Below are 10,005 nucleotides of genomic sequence, written 5' to 3'. Positions count from 1 at the left end.
GTAGGGGAAATCGAAATGATCGAAATGATCCATTGTAATCCTTGGAGACCCTGCTTACCCTTTAATGCTGTGGCTCATGAAACCCTACACAGGGAGCCTTGACAGCAGCAAGGAGCACTTCAACAACAGGCTGAGCTGGTGCAGAACGACTGTGGAGTGTGCTTTTGGCCATTTAAAGGGCCACTGGCGCTCTCTGTATGGGAAGCTGGACCTGGCCAATAACAGCATCCCCGAGGTTATATCTGTGTGCTGTACCCTCCATAACATTTGTGAAGGGAAGGGTGAAAGATTTACTCTGGCGTGGAACTCGGAGGTTCAACACCTGGAGGCTGAATCTGAACAGCCAGAGAGCAGGGCTATTAGAGGGGCCCAGCACGAGGCTGCAAGGATTAGGGATGCCTTGAAGGAGCAATTTGAGGCTGAAAGCCACCAGTAAAGTCTGGTACCCTGCACGGGAGGAAAGTGCAGTGGTCCCAACGTTAGCAGGAATCTGTGTTTTCTACGTATGATGCACTGACTTGCAGTGCCTGTTTCTTTCCTGGGCTAAGGTATCTTTTACATTATGCAATAATAAAGAATGTTTTCAAAGCAAAAAAAATCCATGTAATGAAAAGAAAATGGATTTATTGAAAAGAAACACAACTGCTTAGGAAACATAAAGGGCAAGGGGGTGGAGTGGGGAACAGTACAATCACAGGTTTGCGTATGTCCTGTCATACTCAGCCTTCCTGGTTGGAGTGCTGTGCAATGAGTGCTGCACTTCAGGATGGCTATACTGCATGGTGATAGGGGTTGAGTGCAGTGGGTGAGGGTCGTAGTTTTCAGGGCTGGGTGGTGAAGCTACAGGTGTTGGAGGCAGCTGGTGGCGATAAGAACCCAGATGTTGAGGAAAGTGGGTTGGAGGTGACATGGGGGCACAAGGGAAAGAGTTTTGGGACAAGGGCTGCAGGGGGGAAGGGCGCGGTAGTGCTCTGCCTGTATGACTATGAGCACCTGGATAGAGTCGTCTTGGTGATCCATGTTGCTTATCAGCCGCTCTGGGCTTTGGTGCCGGCGCTCCTTTCCCTCTCCTGCCACTTCTGCACTTTTTGATTTTCATTAAGGGAGTGCTGCATGACTTCATGCAGCATGTCCTCTTGCTTCTACGTGGCCTCTTACTGATTCTTTGCAGCCTCTCAGTCGGTGATAACACGGACGGTTGAGATCTCAAGGTTGCATCTGTAAAGGCAAAATGCAACACTTAACAGAGGCAGCATTGCTCATGCAAGAGAGCAATGATTCCCCCATACTTAAGGAGGGCAAGCACAGTCTACGCAATCACATAATTTGCCTGTCCCAAAGGGAGAGCACATAACCCCTGGGAGCCCCAAAATGGTGAGTAAGCACAGTGTCAAGGGGGACTGATTCTTTCATGGCTGTACTGTCTCCTGGGTTTCTGTGCCTTGGGGAGAGCCAACAGCATTAGGCGGTCCCTATACTGAACACTGTCCCCACATTTTCCACAGCAGTTCATCCTGGAAGATATCTTGCTGTTGAGGGTGACCTGGGAAGCAAGGGAGGGTCTTCTACTGCAATGCAGCTTCTGCCCTGGCCCATATGCAGCTTGCCTGTGTGCAGCAATGGTCCCCCTGCCCCTCACGGTACAGTGGGGCGGACATGTTAGCCTGACTGGGACAAGGACAACAGCAGTTCTCCCACAAAACCTGCGCAAGCGCATTGCCCAAGTTCTGGATGAGACCTTTGAAGAGATCACTGAGGCACATTACCACGATGTGTGAGAGCACATCGATGCCCTATTCCGCATCTAGGCATGCATGCAGCCCTAACACTCCTTGCCCCAAGAGCCCACACAGAATAATTTTCTTTTATTTTATTCCCAAAATAAAAGCTGCTTACTGGGAACCTCCTCTGGTGTTTCTGTCCCCAAGCACCAGCCCCCATGACTGGCTACCTTCCTCCTGGCTTGAGAACAGCTCCTGGCTGCATGCATTTAGGGATTCTGGGGTGTATTCCTCCCCCTCAGCACCCTTGCTCCTGCTTTGCTCCTCCTCCTGCCTTCTTGGACTGTGCTCTGAAGTGTCCATGGTGGTCTTCGGAGTGGAATCGTGGAAGTCAATGAATGGCTACGCAGGTGGTGTCGGAGAGAAGGCTTTGAATTCTTTGACCATGGGATGGTGTTCCATGAAGGAGGAGTGCTGGGCAGAGACGGGCTCCACCTAACGAAGAGAGGGAAGAGCATCTTTGTGAGCAGGCTGGCTAACCTAGTGAGGAGGGCTTTAAACTAGGTTCACCAGGGGAAGGAGACCAAAGCCCTGAGGTAAGTGGGAAAGCGGGATACTGGGAGGAAGCACAGGCAGGAACGTCTGTGAGGGGAGGGCTCCTACCTCATACTGAGAATGAGGGGCGATCAGCAGGTTATCTCAAGTGCTTATATATGAATGCACAAAGCCTTGGAAACAAGCAGGGAGAACTGGAGGTCTTGGTGATGTCAAAGAATTATGACATGATTGGAATAACAGAGACTTGGTGGGATAACTCACATGACTGGAGTACTGTCATGGATGGGTATAAACTGTGCAGGAAGGACAGACAGGGCAGAAAAGGTGGGGGAGTAGCACTGTATGTAAGGGAGCAGTATGACTGCTCAGAGCTCCGGTACAAAACTGCAGAAAAACCTGAGTGTCTCTGAATTAAGTTTAGAAGTGTGAGCAACAAGAGTGATGTAGTGGTGGGAGTCTGCTATAGACCACCGGACCAGGGGGATGAGGTGGATGAGGCTTTCTTCCGGCAATTCGCAGAAGCTACTAGATCACACGCCCTGGTTCTCATGGGCGACTTTAATCCTCCTGATATCTGCTGGGAGAGCACTACAGCGGTGCATAGACAATCCAGGAAGTTTTTTGAAAGCGTAGGGGACAATTTCCTGGTGCAAGTGCTAGAGGAGCCAACTGGGGGGGAGCTTTTCTTGACCTGCTGCTCACAAACCGGGAAGAATTAGTGGGGGAAGCAAAAGTGGATGGGAATCTGGGAGGCAGTGACCATGAGTTGGTTGAGTTCAAGATCCTGACACAGGGAAGAAAGGTAAGCAGCAGAATATGGACCCTGGACTTCAGGAAAGCAGACTTCGACTCCCTCAGGGAACTGATGGGTAGGATCCCCTGGGGGAATAACATGAAGGGGAAAGGAGTCCAGGAGAGCTGGCTGTGTTTCAAGGAATCCCTATTGAGGTTACAGGGACAAACCATCCCGATGTGTCGAAAGAATAGTAAATATGGCAGGCGACCAGCTTAGCTTAACGGTGAAATCCTTGCGGATCTTAAACATAAAAAAGAAGCTTACAAGAAGTGGAAGATTGGACAAATGACCAGGGAAGAGTACAAAAATATTGCTCGGGCATGTAGGAATGAAATCAGGAGGGCCAAATCACACCTGGAGCTGCAGCCAGCAAGAGATGTTAAGAGTAACAAGAACGGTTTCTTCAGGTATGTTGGCAACAAGAAGAAAGCCAAGGAAAGTGTGGGCCCCTTACTGAATGAGGGAGGCAACCTAGTGACAGAGGATGTGGAAAAAGCTAATGTACTCAATGCTTTTTTTGCCTCTGTCTTCACGAACAAGGTCAGCTCCCAGACTATTGCGCTGGGCATCACAGCATGAGGAGTAGGTGGCCAGCCCTCTGTGGAGAAAGAGGTGGTTAGGGACTATTTAGAAAAGCTGGACGTGCACAAGTCCATGGGGCCAGACGCATTGCATCCGAGAGTGCTAAAGGAGTTGGCGGCTGCGATTGCAGAGCCATTGGCCGTTATCTTTGAAAACTCGTGGCGAACGGGGGAAGTCCCGGATGACTGGAAAAAGGCTAATGTAGTGCCAATCTTTAAAAAAGGGAAGAAGGAGGATCCTGGGAACTACAGGCCAGTCAGCCTCACCTCAGTCCCTGGAAATATCATGGAGCAGGTCCTCAAGGAATCAATCCTGAAGCACTTACACGAGAGGAAAGTGATCAGGAACAGTCAGCATGGATTCACCAAGGGAAGATCATGCCTGACTAATCTAATCGCCTTCTGTGATGAGATTACTGGTTCTGTGGATGAAGGGAAAGCAGTGGATGTATTGTTTCTTGACTTTAGCAAAGCTTTTGACACAGTCTTCCACAGTATTTTTGTCAGCAAGTTAAAGAAGTATGGGCTGGATGAATGCACTGTAAGATGTGTAGAAAGTTGGCTAGATTGTCGGGCTCAACGGGTAGTGATCAATGGCTCCATGTCTAGTTGGCAGCCGGTATCAAGTGGAGTGCCCCAAAGGTCGGTCCTGGGGCCGGTTTTGTTCAAAATCTTCATAAATGATCTGGAGGATGGTGTGGATTGCACTCTCAGCAAGTTTGCGGATGATACTAAACTAGGAGGAGTGGTAGATACGCTGGAGGGCAGGGATAGGATACAGAGGGACCTAGACAGATTGGAGGATTGGGCCAAAAGAAATCTGATGAGATTCAACAAGGACAAGTGCAGGGTCCTGCACTTAGGACGGAAGAACCCAATGCACCGCTACAGACTAGGGACCGAATGGCTAGGCAGAAGTTCTGCAGAAAAGGACCTAGGGGTGACAGTGGACAAGAAGCTGGATATGAGTCAACAGTGTGCCCTTGTTGCCAAGAAGGCCAATGGCATTTTGCGATGTATAAGTAGGGGCATAGCCAGCAGATCAAGGGACGTGATCGTTCCCCTCTATTCGACATTGGTGAGGCCTCATCTGGAGTACTGTGTCCAGTTTTGGGCCCCACACTACAAGAAGGATGTAGATAAATTGGAGAGAGTCCAGCAAAGGGCAACAAAAATGATTAGGGGTCTGGAGCACATGACTTATGAGGAGAGGCTGAGGGAACCGGGATTGTTTAGTCTGCAGAAGAGAAGAATGAGGGGGGATTTGATAGCTGCTTTCAACTACTTGAGAGGTGGTTCCAAAGAGGATGGTTCTAGACTATCCTCAGTGATAGAAGAGGACAGGACAGGGAGTAATGGTCTCAAGTTGCAGTGGGGGAGGTTTAGGTTGGATATTAGGAAAACCTTTTTCACTAGGAGGGTGGTGAAACACTGGAATGCGTTACCTAGGGAGGTGGTAGAATCTCCTTCCTTAGAAGTTTTTCAGGTCAGGCTTGACAAAGCTCTGGCTGGGATGATTTAATTGGGGATTGGTCCTGCTTTGAGCAGGGAGTTGGACTAGATGACCTCCTGAGGTCCCTTCCAACCCTGATATTTAATGATTCTATGGAGGTGGAGTCTCCCTCAAGTATCGTGTCCAGTTCTTTGTAGAAACAGCAGGTCGTGGGGGCAGCACCGGAGCGGCTGTTTGCCTCGCGGGCTTTGTTGTAGGCATTCTGCAGCTCCTACACTTTAACCCTGCACTGCAGAGCATCCCGGTCATGGTCCCTTTCCATCATGTCCCTTGATATCTGCCCAAAGGTTCCTACGGCTGGAGTGCAGATGGGCCTGGACAGCTTCCTCCCCCAAACACAGATGAGGTCCAGCACCTCGCCATTGCTCTATACTGGGGATTGCCTGGCACGTGGAGGCGTGGTCACCGGGAAAGATTTGCTAAAAATATTCCACACCTGGCTGAGCAAACAGGAAGGGGATTTGCAAAATTCCCAGAGAATTTAAAGGGTGGGTTTGATAGTTGGTCACCTAAGGGCAGGGCAGGGCAGTACAAGTCAAAGTGATGATCAGAGTGGCTAGAACAGGCATTGTGGGACACTTCTGGAGGCTGATCAGAGAGCACTAACCAACCAGGGTGTCCACACTGGCACTGCGGCGCTCCAGCAGGGGCACATCAAACGTTATTCCACTCGCCAAGGTGGAGTACCAAGAGCGCTCTAGCCGCAGAGTCAGAACGCTCTATGTGCATTGCCAGTGTGGATGCATCGTGAGTTAGAGCACACTGGGCTCCTTTAATGCGCTCTAACTCGCAAGTGTAGCCATGTCCTAAAAAAGAGGTGGACAAATTGGAGAGCCCAGAGGAGGGCAACAAAAATGATAAAAAGTTTAGAAAACCTCACCCGTGAGAAAAGGTGGAAAACTAGTCATATTTAGTCTTGAGAAAAGAAAACTGGGAGGGGATAACGGGGGAATCTTATAAACAGTCTTCAAATATGTTAAGGGCTACTATGAGGACGGTGATCAATTGTTCTCTGTGTCCACGAAAGGTCGGACAAGAAGTAATTGGCTTAATGTGCATCAAGGGAAATTTAGGCTAGATATTTTCTAACCATAAGGATAGTTAAGCACTGGAATAGGCTTCCCAGGTAGCTGTGTTTGACAATGGTCTAGTATACTTGGTCCTGCCTCAGTGGGGGGGTATAAACTAGGTGACACTTGTTGTTCCTTTGCAGACCTATATTTCTATGATACATAACAGGAACTAAAAACAGACTATTACAAAGTAACTATAGCCATTAAAATATCAGTTACAGAATATGATTGTATCAGGATGGCCTGCCTTTTTAAGGGTCAGGAGGCCTAGGGGTAGCTCAACCCTGTTCAGACAGCTCCACTTATGCTATAATCAACTGCATCCAGCCTGAGAAGGCAGAACTAAATGGGTCAGATGTTAGTATAGTGAACACCTGGGCCTCATGCTAAAAAGGCTTAAGAGCACACAGCCAGGAGGAAGCTGGGACAGGAACCACACAGAGCAGCGTAGGCTGTTGTGGGAAGGCCTCAGATCAGGCCTACAAGAAAAGGGAGTTTCCTGGGAGAAGCTGCTCGCATCCCTGGGAGGTAGTGGGAAACCTGTCAGGCCCAAGAGGAGCAGAAGCAGGGTTGGTTGGATGTTTTGTCTGGTGGTTTAATTGGACTTTTTGTTACCTGAGAAGGGGTCTGAACTTTAAGTGTGACCTGGCTGAAGGGCTTTGTAACCCAGAAGAGAACCATGGAAGAACCAGACTGGTTGACAAAAGGGGCACTAAAGTGGAAGACCCTTGCAATGCTGTGTCCTAATGCCAGGAGTGCTATGGCGGTAAGTGGAATGTTTACAATGATATTATCAAAATCACAAAAATCATCAAACTTGAAAAGAGAACACAAGATAGGTAGTTGACTATTCTAAAATGAAAAAGAGAATCTTCTTGCACCACTATTAGTTTTTACTGCTGGAACTTGAACAATGGGACAACAATGCCATATGAAAAGGAATGCAAACATTTTGCTAAAAATGACAGAAGTCTTCCAAGACAATTACAATATATAAAATGTAGCCAATATGTTTGCTATAAAATCAGCCAGTACAAAGCATTTACTATTATGTTTCAGTTAGATCTGGTTGAAATTGACACTTGAAAAAAGTTGCAAAATCTTTCCCCTTATTTTGGTCCAGCTTTAATTACAACGTGTTTACAGTGGTCTGCTTCAAAAGGGAAGAAGGCAAAGTTATCTTCCCATCTTAACCAGCTTTGCTTTTGTGTCAAACAACTTAATGTGAGTGCTTTTAGCAATCAGCCATAATATTTTTATTACATGCTGTCATGCGGTTTTGCTGTTCTTGCATCATCTTGAATTTTTAACTCATGCTATATCTGGGACTCTCGCTGCATTTCCAATGCTCTTCTTCAAGTTCTTTATTTATGTATTTATTTTTAGTGCTCTTGAAAGATATGAGAATGACAGTCTGGAGACCAAAGACCTTGATTTGCAGAGCAGCTTACTGTGCAAGCTCTCCTATATTATCCTTCAACTCTGCCCTGGTGGGAACCCTTCTAGGAATGTGATCCAAACATTTACAGATATACCTACAGTAAGAGGTGTAAAGAGAATAAAGGAAACTGACATAAAGACAGACACAGGGACCTGAAAGGAGAGCAATGGAAAGGACCTGAAAGAAGAAGAAAAGAGGCAGTAGGCAGGAGCAGAGAGTGAAAAGATGTTGGAAGGAGGCAAAAGACAAAGAAATATTTCTCCTTGTTTTCTTTTAATTTTTACTAGTGGAATGTATTAGGTAAAATAAGTGACAGAAGGACCTTATATATTTCCTGAAACAGACACACAGGACACATGATGTAGTCTTGTATAAAGATTTAATTCACTTAAGTCTGAGCTAGCCACATTACACGTGAATGACAAAGCCATGAGTGACTTATATAGGGCACTGTGTGTGAGTGCTACTGAAATCTTTACACTGCACCACACCATCTGGTATTCTGTATATTCAATCAACTATTATAAAAACCTATTTTAGGAATGTTTTACAGATATATTTGTACTACAAAAATAGACCCAATTAACATTTTTATACCTACAAAGCCAAGTTTGTTAGATGACCATCAGTCCAACTATAGCAGGCTCAGAAACAGCCAGGAAAGCTTCTAAAAATGATGTAAGGTAACTTTTCTGGATCCAGAAGTTTGATGATGACTAGAAAATCTTACCTTAAGCTTTTCTAGGACTCAAAGCATGTGCCAGCTCCCATTGGGAATCCATATTTTTCAATGATATACAACTCCTGTTTGGTAGAAACAGCCATGTGCTAAGATATCCAACATTACATTCATAATATTGTTCATAAAAGAAAATATGTTACTGTCTCCCAGATGCATCCTTTTGGGAAGGTGTAAATCTGCAGGGGAAGGAGGAGGAAACGTTTCTCTAGCAGATTGGTTTTTTGTTTGTAAATGATGTCTATTTGGATTGTTAGAAAAGGTCCTAGAGGAGATAGATCAGTGGGCAGCATGAAGATGAGGTGATCAAAAGGGCATATTAAATTAATTTACCACATGGTTATTGTGGCATATAGGTATTTACTAGGTCAGGCATAGGCAATAAAGCAATGAGTCTACAGGCCTGAGGCTTGTAAAATAATAGCTTAGCTAAACAGGGATAAGCAGTTAACCAGGAATAACCCTAGATCATAAGTTATCCCAAAATAGACTGTACTGACTAAACTGCTGACTGGTAACCACAGATGCTAGTTTACACCAGCTTTAGATATTTTTAAGTTAGGAAAATAAGCAGATGTCTGTTCCCAAGAATGCCATGGTAATCAATGAACTATATGCTAATGACCTTGAGGTAAATTGACTAGTAATCTATGGGAGAAGAGCATCCCAACATTAGTAAGGTCAGGAAATACAAAAAAGGAAAATACCCACTATACCTAATGCATATTCAGTATCAGTAGAACACATTATAAAAGTTGTATCCCAGCCTTTGTGCCTTGGAAGATGTAACTGTTGGAAGGACCAGGATGATGACCACTGGTGATGGTGATAAGGAAGAGGAAGTGGAAGATAACTACTAACACTGCTGGTTGTTCAGGGGATGGTGTGAGTATATAAATGCTCAGACACTCATTCTGTGTTATCTCTATCTACCTTGCTGGGTTGTAACTTTGCTAACTGAGTTAACAAAACTATCACAAAAACAAAGTGTTTTCCTAAGTGTGAGTGTTGCAACTGTGCATATTAGGGTTCCAAAGAGAACAGTAATTTTAATAATACTGGGCTTGATCTTGGGATGAGAACCTACTGAACATCAATCAAGTGTTAATGGGGAATTCTTAAGTAATCAAAATAATTAATACACAATTAATAGACAGGCAACATTATATATGTATAAATAAACACAGACACACATACATGAACACTCTTTCTGAAGAACTTCTGAGAAATTCTGGAGCTTCCCCATAAAGAAACAATTTATGTACATATTTTGGAGATTGAGGAGACCTGGGTTTATTCCTGGCTCTGTCACTGACTAGCTGTGATGTTATGGAGGTCACTTGGACGAGTAATGGGTTCTGTCACTGTCTGACCTGTTACCTTTTGTGTCTTAATGCTATTGTCATAAATATAAAGGGAAGGGTAACCACCTTTCTGTATACAGTGCTATAAAATCCCTCCTGGCCAGAGGCAACATCCTGTTACCTGTAAAGGCTTAAGAAGCTCAGCTAACCTGGCTAATAAGGGGACGAGATACTTTCAAATCTTGGGGGGTGGGGGCTTTTGTTTGTGCTCTTTGTTTA

General features: G+C 45.6%; 1 long non-coding RNA gene across 2 annotated transcripts in view; it reads right to left on the bottom strand.

Moving 5' to 3' along the window:
* Positions 1 to 607: 607 nt before the first annotated feature.
* LOC140911429 (uncharacterized) overlaps positions 608 to 10,005 on the bottom strand; it is a 30,065-nt gene continuing 20,667 nt past the window's right edge. The window contains exons 2-4 of one of the 2 annotated variants that reach the window (XR_012158950.1): positions 8,414 to 8,487; positions 1,897 to 2,216; positions 608 to 1,218 (exon numbers count right to left, since the gene is read on the bottom strand). This is a non-coding gene — a long non-coding RNA (uncharacterized lncRNA). The remainder of the gene's footprint in view (positions 1,219 to 1,896; positions 2,217 to 8,413; positions 8,488 to 10,005) is intronic. The other variant, XR_012158949.1, reaches the window with a different exon arrangement.

The sequence above is a fragment of the Lepidochelys kempii genome, chromosome 5, assembly GCF_965140265.1.
Source record: "Lepidochelys kempii isolate rLepKem1 chromosome 5, rLepKem1.hap2, whole genome shotgun sequence".
NCBI classification, from domain to species: Eukaryota; Metazoa; Chordata; order Testudines; family Cheloniidae; genus Lepidochelys; species Lepidochelys kempii.
The sequence above is the reverse complement of the archived record's forward strand: the minus strand, read 5'-3'. Positions and strand labels throughout refer to the sequence as shown.